At 42.4% G+C, this 20,186-nt stretch overlaps 1 protein-coding gene across 2 annotated transcripts in view; it reads left to right on the top strand.

Annotated features, from left to right (window-relative positions):
- The window catches only part of tmem108 (transmembrane protein 108), a 60,657-nt gene that overhangs the window by 10,616 nt on the left and 29,855 nt on the right, over positions 1-20,186 (top strand). The window contains exon 1 of one of the 2 annotated variants that reach the window (XM_088071837.1): positions 4,603-4,626. The exons of the other annotated variant lie outside the window; for it this stretch is intronic. The gene's annotated coding sequence lies outside the window, so the exon portion shown is untranslated. Of the gene's footprint in view, positions 1-4,602; positions 4,627-20,186 lie in introns of those variants that run through there. 2 annotated transcript variants of the gene reach the window in all.

Here is a 20,186-nt window from a genome sequence, read left to right as displayed (position 1 = left end):
TTTAAAGGACCATACCAGAGTGTTTGCAACTGCTACCTCCTTAAAAGGCATAATCCTTAAAGACATTGTGGGATTTACGCTTATTTGCTCTCTTCCTGAGAGTTAGAGGAGAGGATCAATACCACTCCCTGCAAGGCCGCACTTAGAATAGCTTTGCATAAAGACTGAAAGCAGAGGGACACAGGACACCTTGTCCAAAGCCTAAAAACATGCCTGTTCACAGAGGAATAGTTAAAGCATATCGCCACAGCTTGTCTTTTTTTTATTTACCTATATTTGTTTAATACATCAGTTAGCAGGTTTTTCGAGCTTTGTTATCACATTGAACATAATGTCTGCACTATTTTTTGTTAGATTACCAGCTAGGCAAGAGGGCAACTGCCCACAGGCCCAAAGGTGTGACTCTTGAACAAGATCTGTGATGTGCAATAGCCCACCCTCCCCTGCCACCCGCACGTATGACCGATTAGTTCTGCAACTCAACCCTAAACCCGCTTACACAAGATTCACAGCATACTCTACTATGACGTTTTCAAAACATTTTTGACAACCTACTATACTGTGACATTTCTTCTGCATTTCTAGCACATACTATACTATGACTTTTTATGATATTTTTATTGGCATATGGCGTTTTTTTATATTTTTATGAGGTTTTTATGGCATTTTTTGTGATGTTTAGAAGTGTGTGCAGAGTTTGATCATGGATATGCTCTGAATGTTGCATACAGCTCCCTTATGACTTGAGGTTCATTGTGACTGATTACATCACTCACAGGGAAAAAGAAGTGTGATTTTCATAAGTGATGACAAACCAGCAGATGCCTTAGCAGACAAATGCATCCTTTTTGAAAAAATAGTTTTATGGTTTGCAAAGTGGTGCGTGTAAGTGATTTATAGTAAACATGCTACAGCGTGCGAAACCACTGGAATGGTCCTTTAAATCGTGATGCGGTGCAAAAGTCATCTTTTTCAGAAACTGTCACCACAGCAACTCTTAAAATAATGTCAGTGAGGTTTGGCCGGCTCCTCTGCTTTCCCCTGGGCATTTGCTCCATTCTTCACTCTTCCACTAATAATAGATCCTGCTGCTCATCCCCGATGTATTGTCCCATGCCTAACATCACAAAGAAGAGAGCGGCAGCAGAGTGATGGAGGGAGCGGCACCTGCAAATTCTCTCCCAGCCAGCTCTGTTTCCCCGCGGGGCCAAGCATTTGACATTTAACTACGATCGCCGTAAACAGGCCACTGGAATGCCATTGACATTCATTTGTCTGGGACAGTTTTTTCACTGGGTGGGTTTCATCTCTTTGCAACTCTGTGGCGGTTTAAAGGGATAGTTTAGATTTCTTGAAGCGGGGTGGTTTGAGGCACTTATCCAGTCAGATGGCCACCAGTTTGGAGATGCAGGCAAGAGTCTGACATTGAAGCTAGGCAATTTCCTTCTACTGTGGAAGCATCAGCAATGAAAAATATTTTATTTAACAAAAAAAACACCCCACCTAAAAAAAAAAAAAAGGGCTGCACAATATTATCAGTACGTCATTGTTAAACACAGCACTGGATCCCACTGTGCAGTCTGTTCAGCCTAAAGCTGTTGGCAGCAATTAATACATCATTTTATCTAGAGCTGAAAGGATTTAGAAAAGGAAAAATGCCCAATATTTGACAGTTGCAGCATCTCAGATGTGACAATTTGCTGTTTTTCTCTGTTGTATTATCATTGTAAAAAGTATATATTTTGATTTTAGACTGCTGGTCACAACAAACAAGCAATTTGAAGACATTCTCCGCCCTCACTGTGTGACACTTTGTGTTTGTTTTCCCTTTAATTTGCCCCGCAGTGGGTGGAGAGCGAAAACTCCGTGAACTTTCCTGATAAAATACAGTAATCATCTCCTTCTTGTTGTTCATTATTTTACCTGTTTGATGTCGGAACAAAAGGGCGTGCATCATCTGTGGTTTATCGCTTAATCATAGACTCTGTGAAGCTTACCAAACAAATCACCCACAAGCTCTCAGCTCCACCTTACCACAACACTGAACCACCACTTCATCCATAATGTTAAACACTGCTGACTCTGTGTGCGTGTGCCAGCATGTGCGGTGTCACAGATCTCATCCGAACCATGCTGAGTCTGGCTTGTTCCTCCGCTGTTTACCTATTCATTAATTCAGCCGTGAGTGATGGCACGGGCAAAACCAAAGCTCTCCATCCTGTGGTAATTAAACGTCTGTTGGTGCGACATTTTTCTCTTGGAAAGCACTTTTAAAACAGACACTCACATACACACACACGCTCTGAGATGCTGCCGGTGGGCGTCCCGGGCTAGCTTCGGTAATTAGCGTGCTGAGTGGTTGCACTGATTGCTTCATTATTTCTCCGATAGGCATCTGTGAGAGATATTTGATGGATGTTGCACATTTGAAAGTAATCCGTGCTAAAGCTGCTTATGTGAACATCACGCTCTTCAAACTCACCTCACACCTATAGCAACATTATTTACACGTTTTGAAGTTACAGCCTCACGTAATCGGATCCTCTTGCATCAGAGCTGCTCAATGCCACACCAAAGCTCAATGCAATTAACCGCCATGCTGCAGTTGCTCAACATAAACACATGAATCCTCCGTCTTATAGCTCACCCGTGGAGGAGCGTTAGAGTTGTGAAAGAGAGGTTTCTAAATGTAGCTACATCACAGGAAGACTTCCAAACTGATTCGGGATAATTGGCTTGTTTTGCTCACAGCAGTTCAGCACGACGCTGTGAGCAGGACAGCAATTATCAACCGCGTGTCCCAGTTTCACAGACGAGGATTATTTTTGTATGCGACAAGATATTGATGGCTGCTTCCCATTGAAGGCTTCAGTCATTGACAACAATGATTAATCAAAGTCTTTGAGACTAAGATTGGAAATTTCAAAGAGGGAGAGAAAAAGTAAACTTCAGGCAGCGGCTGCTTTGAATTCAGATTGGTTTATTGTGTGTCACAAACTTAGCAATAATTCTATGATCATTTGTTATTTTTAAATCACTTTTAGCCACAATAGCTGCGTTTCACCTAAATAAGTTATGACATGTAACCATAAACCTAACCTTACCTGCCTGTCTTTTAGGCAAACACGCTTCACATCCGGCTAAATGCCAAATTGGCATTTTTTCTGCTTCCACCACTGGACCCAGAAGCAAAGGTGGCTGATTGTGTTGGACGCCTATAGTTGTCAAGTCATGTAGCTTCAGCCGCAGCTTTACCTATTTGAGCAGCAACCTCTGGGGCTGAAAAATGAAGTCAACACAGAAATGCCAAAAATTGCAATTCTTCCAATGGTCACTTTGAGTCGGGCTCCAAAACAGAGTCGATCCCATAGACCCCCATGTTAAAGTGCCCAGAAGAAATCCCTCATACGTGACCGCTTCCATGTATAAAGGGGCTCGCCTTTCCATCATCGCTCACATATCACAGCTCCATCGCCTTCGATTGGAAATAGTGATGGCTTGCGCAAATCTGTAATGGAAACCTGCCTACTGTTAATTACTTGTTCTCATTTATTGTTTAGAAATTATTTTGGGTTCTTTCAGAGATATTTCTTCACAAGTAGTGCCTGCCTGCTTGGTTCTTTGTCATTCCAGTCTATAGACCGCAAGATAGTTCAGATTCTGCCGATTCTAAGATATCCCGTTTGTGATTTGTTGCTTTTCTGATGACAGCACTTACACCACAGGGTGCCGTCTGCTCAGTGATATTAATCCAAATAATGTGTCACCACTCTGCCCCTCTGTCAACTCCTCCATTACAACTAGACCCCTACTGGACCAACCCCAGTAGGGTCTCACTTTAAAATGTCAACCCTGTCAGGTCCCCACACCGTCATATCTGCTGTCATCTCCAGGTAAACATTGCTCGCAGAGCCGCGGGGAACGCCGGCTCAGACCATTCCTGCTGCGGCTGCCACCGCTCCTTTTCGATCAAGTTTTACACTTCCAGCTCCAAACCAAATACCACTTCTTTCATCACTGCACTCTCCTGTAGAGGCAGAAGAAGAAAGGTCACCCCTGTCCGGATGGAAGACTCCAGGCTCCATCGCTCTGAAACTGAGTCACCTCCGGAGTCAGTCTACCAATCACAAACTTGCATGCATCGTTGTGAGTGTGTGTGTTGCACAACATGCAATTTGGGTTTGGTGTAATTGGCTTATTAGGCCTTTGGAGAATTGAGCAACTGGGCGACTCATCCATGAGTAAATTCTCCGGTTTCAAGCCAATTGTCCTTGTCATGTTTTTGTAGAGTGCATCTGCCTTCATCTGTCAGTCTAAATCACATGGAGAAGGCGTAATTGATGCGATGTGTGTGTGTGCGTGTCCACATACAGCGAGCCAGACACACTCTCAGGACTAGCAGCTCTTGGAGTTAATCCGTCTCACTAATAGTGGGGGATGGAGCCGAGCGGGGAGGAGGAGGAGTGCGGAGAACAATACAACATCTCTCCCTCAGTGTACGGACACGTGGTCACCGCCCGGCGGGAAATCTCTGGACTTTGGACGTTCTCTACGGATGTTGCTCTTCTCGGTCACTCGTCCCAGCTGGCTATTAGCGGTCTCTGCTGCGCCGCTCAAGGAAACGAGGTACAATACACTCCCCCCCTTCCAAAAAACATCCTTCAGCAGAGCTTTTCGTTCCTGCCATTGTCACCAGACAAGCGGCTGCGTCAAGAGGTAAAATTAGGAATGTGTGTAGCGTGAGGAACTTCCCGAGGTGTGCTCTCTACTGTTTCTGCAGAAAGTCTGTTTGCTGAACTATGTCAGGAAGTATAGAGAGACAGTAGAAACAATATGTGTTTCCTCCCTCGCAATGCAAACTCTTGCGTAGAGCACAGGACCGCTGTGTCTACCTCATGCACATTCCTGAATGCACCAAAGGGCCTTTCTTCCTGTCCTGCACCGGACATTGCTCCTGAGTGCTTCATAGACACTCTCAGTTAGATTATCTGATCGTATGTGTACAGGAAAGAGTAAATTCCACTGCCTGCTGTCACATTTTTGGTTCTTGACATCTTGAATTCCATATATCAGCATTGTTCTGGAACAAAGGGACTTCCTAAATGAGTTATTTCCTTTTGCTGTTACCTCAGTTTCTCTAGTTTCCTTTGTTGCGTTTGAGTCTCAATTGCAAAAGACACTCAGTATATTGTTTTTCCCAATATTTTGGGGTTGTTACCCTTTCAAGACCAACAAACTCTACATGTCAAGCAAAAATCTACAATTTTTCATTGTTCATTTCATTGTTGACACCTGGTGACTGTCAAACCCCTTCTTCATCCCTTTACCTCTAGAAAATCAAGTTTTTGTTTTAGCTCCACGTTAAAACATGGCTTCACTCTACAGATTGATATACAAAAAGTTTTTAAATTAAATTTTCCCCTTAAATTGTAACCCCCCTCTCAATCACTCAACAAAGGGAGAGTTTGGGATTTTTCATGCAGGGTTGTATGAGGTACTTATCTATGCCATGCCCAAGTTTGGAGAATCAAGTTCTGTCTATGTACTGCTGTGAACTGGGTCAGCAGAAAATATCCAACCAAAAAGAATCAGTATCATTTTAAGTGTATACTAGAGTATTGTCACAGCTTTACCTTCTCGCTGTCAGGCAGCCCTTTCTTACTGCTGCCTCGATTACTTTGTTTGTGTTATTGTGTGACTTTGATGTTTTAACAGGTTAGTTCAGATTCACCAAAGTTACACAATAACACAAACTAACCAATCGAGGTAACGATAGACCAGCAGCTCCCGTGTTCTACTTGGTGAAATTACTGTTTTTGTCTGTAAAGTCTAGCTTTTAAAAGAGCATATACAACAGATCTGAAATCACTGTCTGACATTGAGGTAACGTTGGGAAAATATTCTAAATATAGCATATGCCTAAACTGACATTGCTTTTTTCTAGGTGGCCTAAATATGTGTTTTTGCTGCCCTCGTCCACAGCAGTAGATTGCCTCGGTTCTGTGTCAGTGCTCCAACCTGCTTCTCCAAACTGAGAGCGTGCCGAATTACATCTACTTTATGTAGTACACTGACTAGGGATAAGTACACTGTACAACCCCATTTTTAAAAAATCTGAACTATCTCTTTAATAATGATTATACATTGAGTCCCCTTTAAACTGCTCTGACACAATTCCAGCAGTTTGCTTATGCCCACAACTCTCAGCATGTTGAAATAAGCACAATGTCCCACCCTGTTAAATCTGTTATGTTAACTTAAAGGGATTAAACTTGTTTGCGGCATTTTGACTCTCAACGTTGGCCGCTACCTCGAGCGTCTTATTTTGCATGTAGTAAAACCTCAGAGTTCACACCCAGGGCGTACAACCTCTTGATTTGTCATCTTACACCACTGCATTTTTAATCTCTCACCCTCAAGGCAAATAAAATAGCTTTCATGCTCATACCGTGTTAGACGACATGAATCATTTAGATGTAAAACTGTGTCCGTCTTTCATATGCGAGTATCAGTGCGTTCATCAGAGCTCGTCTGGATGTGAGGGTGGTGTAGTTGATCTGTCTGTATGAGTCACCGTTTCTTCTGAGGCCAGTGGACGAGTCTCAGAAACGGCTTCACATCGGGGACTTGAATCGGGGAGCACTTTGACAAATGGTCCTTCACAGTTTTAATGTTGCAGCAGTTGTGCTGCAGTGCACTAATAGTGTGTCCACTCTCACAGGGCTCCAAAGTTTTGAGTGCATCAAGAGCTTGTGTTCTCGCTCTCTGTGATGAAGTATCGCTGGCTTCCTTTAATGAGTCACCTGCTCGGTATAAGAGGCTAAGGTGCGTTCAGGGAGGCCTCGTGTTAACTGTGATGCCCGCTGGGGGGCTGGAGGATAGATGGTGGCTGACAGCACCCTTGGCGTTTCAGTGCTACTGCTGTGTCATGCTATTTTGCTGTGGTGTTGGCTTGTCTGTTTGTCTCAATTTAAAACCTCTGGAGAAGTGTCTGTTTTTATTGAATATCTGGAGCTAAAAATACCCTCCGCCTCACCAATCAGAGCAGAGAACAGATTGAAGAGTGAGATGTGATTGGATGGGATGTCCCATGGATGTTGCTAACTGTTTTCCGAATCTTGGCAAAGAAAACAAGGAATATTCATCTATTCAAAATCTGAATTTTAAAGTTACACCATGAAAACTCAAACTTTAGTGGCAGCCCTATCTCTATACTACAGATTATTTTTTAATGATGAATATTACATTCGGAGATCAGTCTGCATATTTATCCCTCTTTGTAGCTGCTGGAGATGCAGAAAAATCTCACATCTTGTCCGTCTTTCTTTCAAAGAAGCAATCATAGACTTTTTAGCATTTGCTTTGAAGTTTTATTCTGTGCCATGCCTGGAATTTTGTAATTTGGGTGGCAAGGCCAGTTGCCCTTCAGCGTGGCAATTTGTTTCTCAGGGCACAAAAGCCAGCACATCAAGGCCATATGCTAAAAAAATAAATCTAGATTTCACTCAGATAGACAAAACAATTTCAAAGAAGAATACCTTTTTAATAAACAGTAAAACAGGTCTGTAGAGATTTAAAAATGTGTGAAAAGAATGATGTATTGCAAAATGTCACAGACTTTCTTTTTTAAACAAGTTCTAACTCTTCTGCAGGTAATGCATGAGATGACGACTATTTACATCACATTTAGAGGCATCTGTAAGCAAAAAAGCATCCAAAAGCAATACATAGGCATGTATTTGTGAGATAGAGGCATATTTTGCCATATATTAGATTTATATACTGGATTGTTTATGGTGACATTAAGTATTAACAATTAAAGGTCCAGGGCATGTATTGGCAGAAAAGAAATCTAATATTCATAACAACGTTTCCATTTTTAAAATCACGTGAAAATGAAAAATTTGGTTTTTGTTACATTAAAAGAAGCATTTGTGTCTACATACGGAGCAGGTCCTCTTCCACAGAGTCTGCAATGTTATTCTACAGAAGCCCAGAACAGGCAAACTCGTGTTTTTGCGTCGGCCACCGTAGTTCTCCTACACACTTGGCACAGAAATTTCAGTTTAACCTCACTGTTAGATGCCACTAAATCCTGCACATTGGACCGTTAATCAATAACATTCAAAATTAAACACATTGTTTTCTCCAGGGCTGATGATCGAAGTACTAGTGCTTCCCGCTAGAAGTCAAATTATAAACTCTGAAATAGTTTTAAAAATCTGACATTAATTTGAGAATAATTTTAAGGCAAATGTGCAGCATGTTTTTCAGGAAGGTAGCTCTTCTCTCGCACAGTTCCAGTGTGATTTTTGAAAGTGGTTTATCAGAAAATTCCCCTGAGGCAGTTTGAAAAAATTCATGTTAATGCTGCACTTGGATGTTACACCAAAATTCAACAAATTAGTCATTCAACATAAAAAAAAAGAAAAAAGAAAAGCAGCTTGACTCATGTGGAGCATTTGAAAAGCTTCTCCCTCTGAGTCACTCTGTTTCTGCCGCTGGCTGCTCTCAAACCAGGTCAGCTTTGGCCACCGGCAGGTCGGCCATCACCTTCATTGGCAGAAAGTGAGGTGTGACAGGTGCTCGACCTGCTGCAGACGGGCTGTCAGATGGAGGAAACTAACGTCACCGGCTTCACAGCAAATCTGATGTAGTGCCACATCTCCTGTACGTAACAGATTCATCTGCCAGTCAAAAGTTTAAGACATCATATATATTTTAGCTTTTCTTTTGATACACAAAATGCTTGAAAAAAATATGGATCATGCTTGCTGGGATGAATGTAGCAGGCAGGTGGAGCGGGACAGGTGTGTCCTCAGATAAGATTTATATCCATTTGATGTCAGAGTGGCTTCATGGGGCTCTTCAGGGGCCAACAGGGGAAGCTTTCATATGTTGAGTCATTGTACTGTGCAGTCAGCCGCCTGTAATGCAACTAATATGACCCTGATTTTCCTTCTTATTCTGTCGTCAATCTTCTATAGTTCTGCTAACTTTATTAGTCAGAGTTTTGTCCAGTGCTCATGTAGTTTTGGACAGTTTCTCAATTATAAAATGTCACTCTTCAGTCATAATAATAGCTTGCCTTTTTCTTTCTTGAGCTGACATTTGAGTGATGACTGTTAAATATCACGTCGCGAAAATCACGACCTTAAACCGTGACGAAATTGCACACTATGTCCTGAGTCTCACTGGAGAAAATGCCAATGGATTTAGTTTTCTTTAAGCAGCATTCATTTGTTGTGTTTTGGGCTTATTGAGCCACTTGCTGGAAGCAGAAAAAGCCGAAAACACAATATTATACCCTAATGTACATTCAGGAGCAACATTAGCATTCATTTGCAGTCATATTTCCAGCAAACCAATGAAAGATCTGGCTGTTTAGCTACTAAATGTTCCCCCTAGTTAGCTGTTTAGTTCTGTTCGCTGCTGTTTAGATCCATAAGCGTGAACCAAAACAGCAAGCTCGATAGCCAAAAAACTAAAACAATGAGCTGAAAGACGCTCAAACGCTCTGCAGAACTGATGGAAACTGTAGATGATAATGCTCTCTTTCACATTACTCATAGTACTTTGATCCATCGTTAACATAAAAATATTGATTAATGCAGCTTTACATACTATAATTTATAATCTGATGAAGTCTGATGTTTGGTGTTGATGCCTGTCGTATAGAATTTAATCACACAAAGGCGCGCAGGGATAAATATAGTAATATAGAGATTCCTTGTTTTCTTGTTGGTTTTAGAGCTTTACCAAATATCTGAAACTTCATTTATAAGCCTCACTTATAACATTGACATTTGAATTCTAAATCTACATTCAAATGCTGCACAGCTTTTTGTTTGTTTGTTTGTTTGTATCCGTTCTGTTTAAATCCAGTATTTATGCACAGCTGCAGATAAAGATTATACTAATACTATTAGCCTATGTTATTGGATTGTTTCAAGTTTGTGTGCTCCAAACATTTCTAGTAACTCCAGAGCACTGTAAAGACCAAAAGTCAACATCTATTGACAAAAATTAGATGTGATCACTTCAAAAATTCACAACATGTTTTTATGTCACAAAATATTCTGCTTCAAACCATTTTTTTTTTTGCCATTTAGCCTTTCAAGCACCCCATCTGGTATCTCTCTCATGGCGTCAAGCTTTTCGGGCAGTTCGACCCTGAAGAGTCTATATGAGACACACTGAGCTCTCATCAAACTCCAATGTCAACCCATCCACATCACTATTAGACATTCAGCGCAACAGACATAGTCCAAAGAGTGAGAAAGTCAACTCAGGTGGATCCAACAAGCACAGGACTTTTACCCAGGAGATTGCTGTTTGTGTCCTGTGTGACTCTAAAAGCGGACATTGAGTTATTTTGTTACATCAGTCGTTGCCGAGTCGTGACTAAGGTCAACCCTGATTTCTTCCTAACACTAATAACCAAGTCGTTGCATTGCCGAAACTTACTTTTCAATATATTCATAGTCACAAAAGTCGACTCGTGATTTATCGTCAAGCTGCAATGCAAAAGTCTGCCTGGTGTCATTATAGTGATGCTGGAGGAAACTGCCCATTCAGCCAAATCTTACAAGTAGGTATGAGATCACGTTGCAGCACCATAAATTACATTTATTGATTAAACAAAGTTATTTTTTAAGAGTAATTCATTTAAGCCAATAAATCACTTTTATTTTAGGATTTAGGATTTTATTTGAGGATTTCTTTTTTTTTTTAAGACAACAGACATTCAAAGCTTCACTCGAACACCTCAATAGAAGGTTTTAATTGTAATGTCTTAGTTAGTTCTTCATATTATTATTTTTTGAATTCCCATTTGCCATTTTTTAGACTGTGGCAGCTTTAAACTCCCCTCTTAGTTTAAGAGACTCAGAGCATCAAGAAGGAGCCTGAAATAAAGATGAGAGCAGGGGGAAGAGAAGGATATTATTCGGATGAAAGCGTGACATGACATTAAAGAAGTGGGGAGCAAAGAGAGATGGGAGATGAAGGAGAAGAGAGGCCCTGCAGCTCAGGGCTTTTCTACAACATCAAGCCCCGTGTTAGAACCGCTGTTGGAGATCACTTTACAGAGCGGTAACAGCCTCTCCCTCTGTCGTCTGCCGGCTTCTGGGAGTCAGACAGCCGTGCACTTATGTAAAGTTAGTCTATCATCCCTAGCCTGCCAAGGATCCAGGCCTGGAGAACACACGGCAATGAAAGTTATCACTGAGGCGACACTCAATAAACCGGTTGTCTCAGCCTCTGGGAAGCTAAATCAAGGGGAGTTGTAGTCAAAGCCACATTAGTCGAGTTTAAATCAATTCCGAAAATAGTCTTAGTGAGAGGAAAAATTATGCTTTAGAAGTTCGAGAAAGAAGGAGAGCCCACAGAGACGCATCTCTTCAGCGGTGATAAAATCTTTGATGGATGAGGTCAAATACTTCATCAAAGGTCTCCCTGCCTATTTTCCCGGTGTAAATTTAGATCTTTGACAGCCATTACGTGCAGGATTATGTGCTTGTTATCCGTTACTGTGGCCTCATTGAGCGGCGCTGGGCCAATAATCGATGCGGCCAAGCTCGAGAGGCAGACTTTACATATCAATCTGTTTGTCGGTCTGACAGTTTGCGGCCGCACCGTGAGATGTAACGGTCTGCAGATCTGGCTTTGAGACAGAAGTCAAAGATGAGGCTTTGATAAAATGTTTTTCCCTGGGTGTTTTAGATATGAAAGAGAGCGAGGGCAAAGAAAAGGTCGCTTTCATTTTAGCAAACAGATTTTTCGGCTCCATAGGCAGTCAAATTTTTCTCAAAGCTGCTGATCAGAAACCTTGTAAAAGATCTTTTTTTTTCTTACATTATTCATCCCGCCTTCTGACCTGTTTGGTCTCTCGTTCTGTGCTGTTTTTGGCTCACGAAATTATAAGCAAGGCTTTCTCTACACGGTACCTCATTTTCACTTCATTAGTGTCGAATCACAAAGGGAAAGAAAACAAATCCACTTTGAAAACAGCACAGTCTGAAACTAGGCTTAGTTATCGACCGAATGCTGCTCGAAATCACTTCTATTTGGACGCTTTTGATGTGATTTTGCATGCATATAAGTTCGATTGGCCACGTGATCTCTTGTGTGATCAAACATTTATATTTATAATATATTTTATAATAGTGACATGTTGTAGATTTGCTCTATTTGGCATGAATGCACCAGTGTCTTCTTATTCATCTTATTTGCCGATGGCAGCAACATGACCTATATTGGTCGATACCGGTGTGCAGCTGATAAATCTGTGCATCCTTTTTTCCAGGTTCACACTGCTGGCAAGTAGACCACCTGGGGGGCTAGCGACTGAAAATTAATTTTTCTCTGATTTAATTTATGCCACAGTAAGGACATCTTAGGCTCAAATTGAAGCATATGAATGTGGGAGTTTTCTACATACACATGAAGCCATGAAATTCACCAAAAAGTGCTGAAAAGTAGTCAGATTTGGTTAGAATTTGTCAAGCGAACAGTAATTTTTTTTGTCTTTCTGGGGATGTTGTGGGTGTTATTTTAGGATTTTAGGATGTTGACAAGCTCAATAATCTTATTTTGCCATTTCCAACAATGTTTCAGGATACTCCCTGTCAGATTTTATACTTGTCTGATTATTTATGCAATTTTAGTAACCTTTTTGCCTGAACATGTCTCAAAAAAGGGGTTTGGGGCCCTCTGAGACATTAATTAATTGTAAAAAGAAAGTAGTGCAACATCCTGCTGCCTGCTAACATGACTTGTGCAGCACTGGGATGCATTCAGACATTTCCACGAGAGTCTGGCTTGTATTCAGACCAATGCACCAAGAAAACGAACCGCTCTGGTGGGCGTCATTATGCATCCAGAAAGTGTGGTGAATTTAACTGTCACCCTGAGCCCTTTTCACCTTTTTTGCAGCAATGGTGTTTTTTTGGGTTGTGATACCAGTTGTGACAAGCGTAGCAGGAATGTGAGACGCTGTAGTCTCACGTTACTCTTCATCACCAGAGATCGTGGTGGCAGTCAGTCACTCGCTCAGTCAGGGGTCACGTAAGGACAGAAAGAGGGAGAGAGAGAAGGAGAGAGGGAGACGGAGGGGAGAATATTTACGACTCAGACAGTGGCGAGGGTGAGCTGCATCCCAATCTCGGCTCCTTTACTGCCTGGCTCAAGAACTCTCTCAGGAGAGATGGAATAAGCTTGAGTAGAGCTTTTGCAGGTAATACAGGTCTGTGTGCACCGTCTATAACAAAAAAATATCCACTTGGGAGGCCTTACAGGAGAAATCCATCAAATGGGACTCAGTGTTGGACATTTTCTAACATCCTGTCTGTCTGCGCTGTTCAGTACATAGAGGTACTTTGTGATAAAGCACTGTAATTTAACCTTTTTTTGCTGTGCTCGCTTTCTTTCTTCTATTTTTGTTTTATTTGATTTTGTGCTCATCCTATAACCGCCTACTCTCTTTCTTAAAAACTGTCAAATGAGGCTTTTGTAAGTTGACAAATATGTTTTCTTTATAATGTGGGCGATTGTTGAAACATCACTGATAAAGTTTTTTTTTTTTTCTGTGTCTTACTTCTACGCTAATCAAATGCATCCGGTGACAGCACTCGTGCTTCAATCATTCCAGGTGCTTGATATTCAGCCGGCAGTGTCGTCTTTCCAGTGATATAACAAAGTCTGTCACGGGCTCTTCCCCCGGGGCTCTGTTACCTGTCTCACTCTTTGTTCCACTGATTCAATCCCCCGCTGAATCTGTCACACAGTCTGGCCTTCCCTTGGTTTTAATGACTGCCCGGTGAGATACAGTGGAGCTGCCTGACACCTTCTCTCAGCGTGTAAAAAACATGACTCCCATAAGACTTGACTTCAGACTAGAGATGTGAGACCCGGGTTGGAATTGACTCCTGGGAGACTTGACTACCTGAAGACGGGACAGGCTTAGAGGGATACTTTGCTGATTTTCAACCCCGTCTGTTGGGAGTGTGTGCACATCAAACTATGTTGAGGCATCTGCTGTGTCGCCATTTTCCGGGGCTTTCTGCCAGCCAAAAGCCATCGGATGAAGCAGAATGACATGTTTCACATCATCCAGCAAATTTTTGCTTATTGCACAGGTGGGGAGTTTCGCACACTGTCGGCACGGGGGGGCAGCCACTCTCAACGCCATATTGACACAGACCTGGTTAAAAATCAGCAAAGTATCCCTTTAAGTCAACAAACAAGGATTTGAGGAGACTTAAATCCTTGAGAATTTATATGTAAGACATTGCATTTTGACCCGGTATAGACTGCGATTCGGGGTTGTCTCCAATAAAAAATAACCATTGTGACAGATATTGTGTGGCGATATCTTTGGTCATGTAGTGGTTCTACGTTGCAGAGTAAGAGGTTCGAGGGCGAATGTTTTCACGGTTGTGCGAAATTCTGACACTGTCAGAAATTTGGGATGACCATGGCACTGTGTGACTGCTGTCATGATCTACATCTGCTAACCAACCAACAGAAATGCAGCATGAAATGAAGCACTGATAAGCGCAACGTCACGATGCTAATAGATGCTAATACTTACTTTAAGCTCTAGCTGCTAAACTGGCGTGTCAAGTTGGCCTCTTTTCCCCGGCCACGACCGCATCCACATTCTCCTCCTCCTCCACTTCTCTAGACTTTTCCCGACACACATAAATGCCGTTACAGCGCGCTCTTGATTTGTTTACATTTTTCTCTACTACTATAGATGAATGACGCACGCTGATGATGTTTTGTTGGACGTAGGTCGTAGCCTGCAATTCAGTAGCTGATGTCATTGCTCAGTCTGCATACATCAAACCTGATGTCGTACCCAAGTTTATTCAGATCCATGTCGCAGAGTGTAGCATGCACTGAACTTAAAAGATTGCAAAAATCTCACAGTCAGCATGAAAAAAAAAAAAAAAACTCTAAACCTGACTTGGACTTGACAGCTGCGAGATGCGGTTTACTTGAGACTCAACTGTCTGAAAACTCGAAAGCGAAAGCCTCAATTTCAGACTTGGTTAAGATCTTAAAAATGCACTTTGCTCATGACTTGACATGGACAGGCTCTAAAGGACTTGAAAGTCATTCTGACAGAGTTGACGCTCGACTTGGAGCTGCTCCAAAATATATAAAACAGCTCTGATGTGCACAGGAAGCTCGTGCTGTAAAAGGTTCGTCTTGTAAATGGACTAAATGTTGCAGCTGCACAAATGGGCAGCAACTCACTGGCTACCATTTATCTCTCTGTCTGTGTCTCACATGTGTTCACACACCCACAGATAGGGCTTCGGCCATGATTCCTCTGATGAATTGCTTCAGTCATTGGCCCTGGCTGTGTGTGAGTGCGCTGAGTAATGAAGAGGCCGGCGATGCTGTTCTGCTCCTCCTCGGTTGCCCCTGAGCACAGGTGCTCTGCTCTCCCTGAGTGGGAGTTCTCCGCTGAACGAGTTAGAGATTCATTCATCCTGCGAGGGCTGCAGTAGGTTCCTTCATTGTTGATGTGATGTGAGAGTGAAGCGGAGATTCACTGTTTTTGGCATGTATGACGGCAGAGGATAGAGGGCTTCAAAGTATGCTCGGAGAACAAAAAAAACATCCCACTAATACAGTGACTAACACACTCAGAGAGGTATGTTCCTGCTCTTGTGCTGTTCTCAGCAGCTTCTACAGTAATGACTATTGACAGGCGCATCATCTTTAATGCTACACTGTCCTGCTTTCTCAGTACTGACATATGAAATATGTTAACTCGGGGACTGTCGCCAAGACATGGATGTGAGCTGACAGCTTGCTCACTGAGCACAAATCTATCTGTATAAGCACGACGCTGGCATTGTGAGACATGAACATAAACCTGAAGGCGTTTTTTTAATGTTGAAGTTAACTCTTTCATACATGGAGATTTGTTTGGAGATGCTTTAAGGGCACACGGCGGATTTTTACTCTGGTTTTGGTTACCGTGAGCTTTTTTAAAAAAAATGGACTGAATTGCCTTTTTGTTTGACTTCATTATTTACTCTGACATCATGTTCACTTAGGTTGTTTGGGAAAGGTTGTTGTTTTGATCTAACCAGCAAGAAGCACGTGACAGATTTTGGGCTGCAAGTAACAAATATTTTCACTATCAATCAATCTGGCCATTATTTTCTTGATTGATTGTTTATTTGTTCATAGAGCCAAACGAGATGTCTTTAACTGATGTGCTTATCCAGCCAACAGTGCAAAAATCCAAAATTTGGTGTCATTTGTAAAAAAAAAAAAAAGAAAAAAAGAAAAACACCAAATTCTCACATTTTGGAAAATGACACAAGCGTTTGGCTTTTTGTTAAAAAATGCTGAAACAATTGTTCAGTTATAAAAATGGTTGCCAATTGATTTTCTGTAATTGACCGATTGATCTATCAGCATCACAGCCTTTCAAACTGTTGTCTATTTGATTTGTGTATGATGGAGAGGATAATACAGTAATAGAGAAAAGTTAAGTAAAATATACACTTAAGGCCACTTTTAGATGAGAACGGCCCTACTAGAAACGGAAAAGTCTTTTACTTTTTGTTTTTTTTTAAATCCGTGTTCATATGATGACATTGTGAAACGATCCTCATGTACACAGAGTATGCATGCCAGGTCAGTAGTCGGGGGTGTAACTTTGTGACATCACATCATAGCCGCACTTTGTGCATGCACCATCACTGTTCTTACAGGATCCGCACATTGCCAGTTTACACGGCGAAAGAAGGGGTTGCATTTTCAAAAGATTACACTCTGGAACCCAGTTTTTAAGAGTTTGCATTTTCAGGTCCCCAAAACACTGTTGTCATGTGACGAAAGGCCAAACTGCAATAAAGCTTTTCATGCAAGAATTGTTGCCACTTCGGTGGCCCCACACCTCACTTTGGTCCACTTGCTCCATGTGCAAAGCGAAAGATTTTATACCTCTCCAGTGTTTTTTTTTTGTTGTTGTTTTTTACAATATTTTGAGGCTAATAAGTCAACTTGCATGCACAGGGTGCGCCTGCATTGACATGTTTCCTGCTTGTAAAGCGAGATGTGCCTCTTCAGAGTGAACGGCATGCTGGGAGCCTAATGTTCTTTTAATGGCCGGTGTGTCGCTGTACTGCGGGCCGAGCCTGGAGGGGAGTGATGGCGCTGATTGATAACCTGCACATCCTCTGCCAGCCTTCATGATGCAGCACCTAGCAACTCATCCTGCCAGATTTACCATCCAGGGCCACGACTGACAGCGCTCACGCATACAGCTCACCACAGTGACTCAGCAACATGGCCGCCTCTCAGAGCTCCCTGGAAGCCTTTTCCTGCTTTGTACTCCTTGCTGCTTGCATTTAATTTAGTCCTGTTGCTGCATGGAATCGATACTCCTAATCATTCAGTTGTTGTGTGTATCCTGGCTACACAATTAAGTTATCAAAGCCCCAGAGTCTCTCTTGAGTCACCGCCACCGGTTTTTAACCCTCCTACTGACGAATAATGGTTTCATAACAGAATTGTTCGCAGCTGTAATCAGTAATCAGCTTCCCCATTGCACAATAAGCCACAGTCTCACATGACTGGTGCCAGGCTTTTTTGTTGTTTTGCAAGGTCACCAAGAATCCCCACCCAGAGGTAAAGCTGTTCTCTGGAGTTACAGCCATGATCTGTGCCGGTTTGGGAAGAAACACGTGGACATAGCAAGACTGCAGAGACTGAGCGATGAGGGAATGATTTCCATCAAAGGGTGAAACAACATCAAAGGAGAAATGGGCGCCCTCTGTGTGAGCGTGTCCTCTGGGTCGATGTGGACGGGCAGGGTCAAGGGAAGGTGCTTTCACACATCTTGAAATGGAGCTGGGATCACATCAAACCTCGGCTTTGATGCAGTGAATTCAGCTTTTTTGTGATCATATTTTTACGTGATCCACTGAAAATGTTGAATTTTCTCAGTCTTTATCCATTAAAGGGTTTTGGCCGGTGTGAAAACGATCAAACCAGTTTGATATAAAACCAAACACGGACTGAACTGGTACACTGAATTTAACCAGGAGTCCAACTAAATTCAGCATTATGACCGGGTAGTTCTCTGTCCACACTGAATTAATTAAAAATGCACTTCTGTTACATGTGTCATGTAAACAAACCACTTAGCTATCGGCTGTGCTCTTAAGATCAGACATAAACACTTAAAAGATGGGTGAGTAGCATTGTGATATATACTGGAAATTACTAAGGCTGTACCCAACTCAGAATTATGTTGAATCTGTTTTGGCAGTTCAACACGAATATTCGACGATATTTTTTGTTTTCCGTATGAAGTTTTGAAGTCTGAACGGGCTCCGCAGAACGTTCAGTGTGACAGCAGCATTCACAAAATCTAGTAAACAAGCGAACAACGGGTTACAAATGTGCAATAACTTTTTTTGCTGACACTACATCAGCAAAACAAGAAATCAATCCAACTCTTTCCAGTATTGTATTCTGCTGCACGTATCTGTCCAATTACTTACAAGGCGCAGCTACCACACGTCTTTATTCTGTCGCTCCGTCCTGAGACAGAAGCTCCCTGCAGTTCATAGCAAAGAGATAAACCAAAGCGTGAGAACATCAGAGGAAGAAAAGCATCAGTTAGAACAGTTGTGATTGGAGGTCCAGTTATCAGTTGACTGTGTGAGCAAAACACTGTAGTTCACACCGTCGTTTTCGACTCCCACACTTCCCCTCCCTCCCTTCTTCCTCCTCATCTCTCGTTATGGAAAAGCTCTCAGGCTGCAGCCGCTGTGGGCAGGCAGCCAGCCCGCTGCCACGGCTCCTATACACAACCGCAGAATAGAGGGAAGTCCAAAATTAAAAGCATTGTTATCCCTGCGGCTGGTGGCTACGGAGAGACGGAGTGACAGGCTTATTTCATTGTGACGTCTCGGGTGACCTTGGCTTTGGCCTACAGTCTGCGCCCCCTCCAGACACACTATTCAGAGCTGTAGTCTGGGCCCTTCGGGGACCAGGTCCTGTCAGCAGGACTGCAGTCATAAAGCCTTGACTGGAGAGTCCAGGAGGAAAGCAGATTCTTACTGGATTTCTCCTTCTGGTCAGAGTGAATTTCTGTAATTCCAGATCCCCTCCTTTTTTTCTTTTAACTTTTTCTTGATTCAGTTTGAGCCCCGAAATGTCCTTGTGAATGAATTTGAATATAATGTACTATTAGGGTTGCCATGGTGATGGCTGCCGTCTGTGTGCATGTCAGTTGCCATGCAACTTTTTTCCCCCTCTCCAGTAGGAAGCCACGCTGCTGTGTGCAAAGTGCTAAGCTGAAGAAAAGCTGCGTCAGTGTGATGCTTTTTTGCATCTCATCTGTTATTGTTGAGCCTACTGCTGATGTCTGCTGTACGTTGCATACAGTAAAAGGTACATTTTCAAGGTACAGTTTAAAGACTCATACAGAAGTAACCCCCATCATCACTTAGGAATCAGTGGAAGTGCGTGGCTGTGTGTTTTTCTGCAGAGACATGGCATGTACCCCCACATTACTCTGTGGCACTTCTGGTTCTCTCATCTTGAAGTGTTGGGGTTTTTTGAACGGGTTCTTGGTTAGAATAATAACCACTGAACCACCTGAAAGCACATGAATACAACAAAGTCTGAAGAAAAACTTCCCAACTCGGAAACTACGACCTTCTGCCATCACATGAATGCGGCATATGTCCTACTGCTCATGTACAATTATATGTTAAGTATTGCAGAATAAGGTAACAGTGTGGAAGTCTCCATTTCATCGTCTGTCGAGTCTCTAATAACCTACATCCTGGAGCTCCTGCTAACTAGCCCATGCTGCGAGCTTTATGCACCATTTTCATGCAACAGGTGAAAATAAGAATGGCATAAAAAGTAATTAATAGTCCTTGAATTTGATTTGCTTTTATCTGTAAGAACCCTGAAAAAAAATGTCATCACTGCGGCACTCTCACACTCTCAGGTACAATATGATCCTGGAAATCTGGTCTCATTCCTGAGATTGAGAGCTCAGATATTGTAGAGGTTATGGTGATAGAGGAGCCAGGCTGTTTTTTTGTGGCCAGACGACTCTGCATTTTTTTGGCAGAGCCTTTTTGTGTGTCGGCATCCCCGCTGCGTCCACGCACTGGTCCCAGTGCAATGAA

The sequence above is a fragment of the Plectropomus leopardus genome, chromosome 21, assembly GCF_026936395.1.
Source record: "Plectropomus leopardus strain MGB_pleo_1.0 chromosome 21, ASM2693639v1, whole genome shotgun sequence".
NCBI classification, from domain to species: Eukaryota; Metazoa; Chordata; class Actinopteri; order Perciformes; family Serranidae; genus Plectropomus; species Plectropomus leopardus.
The sequence above is the reverse complement of the archived record's forward strand: the minus strand, read 5'-3'. Positions and strand labels throughout refer to the sequence as shown.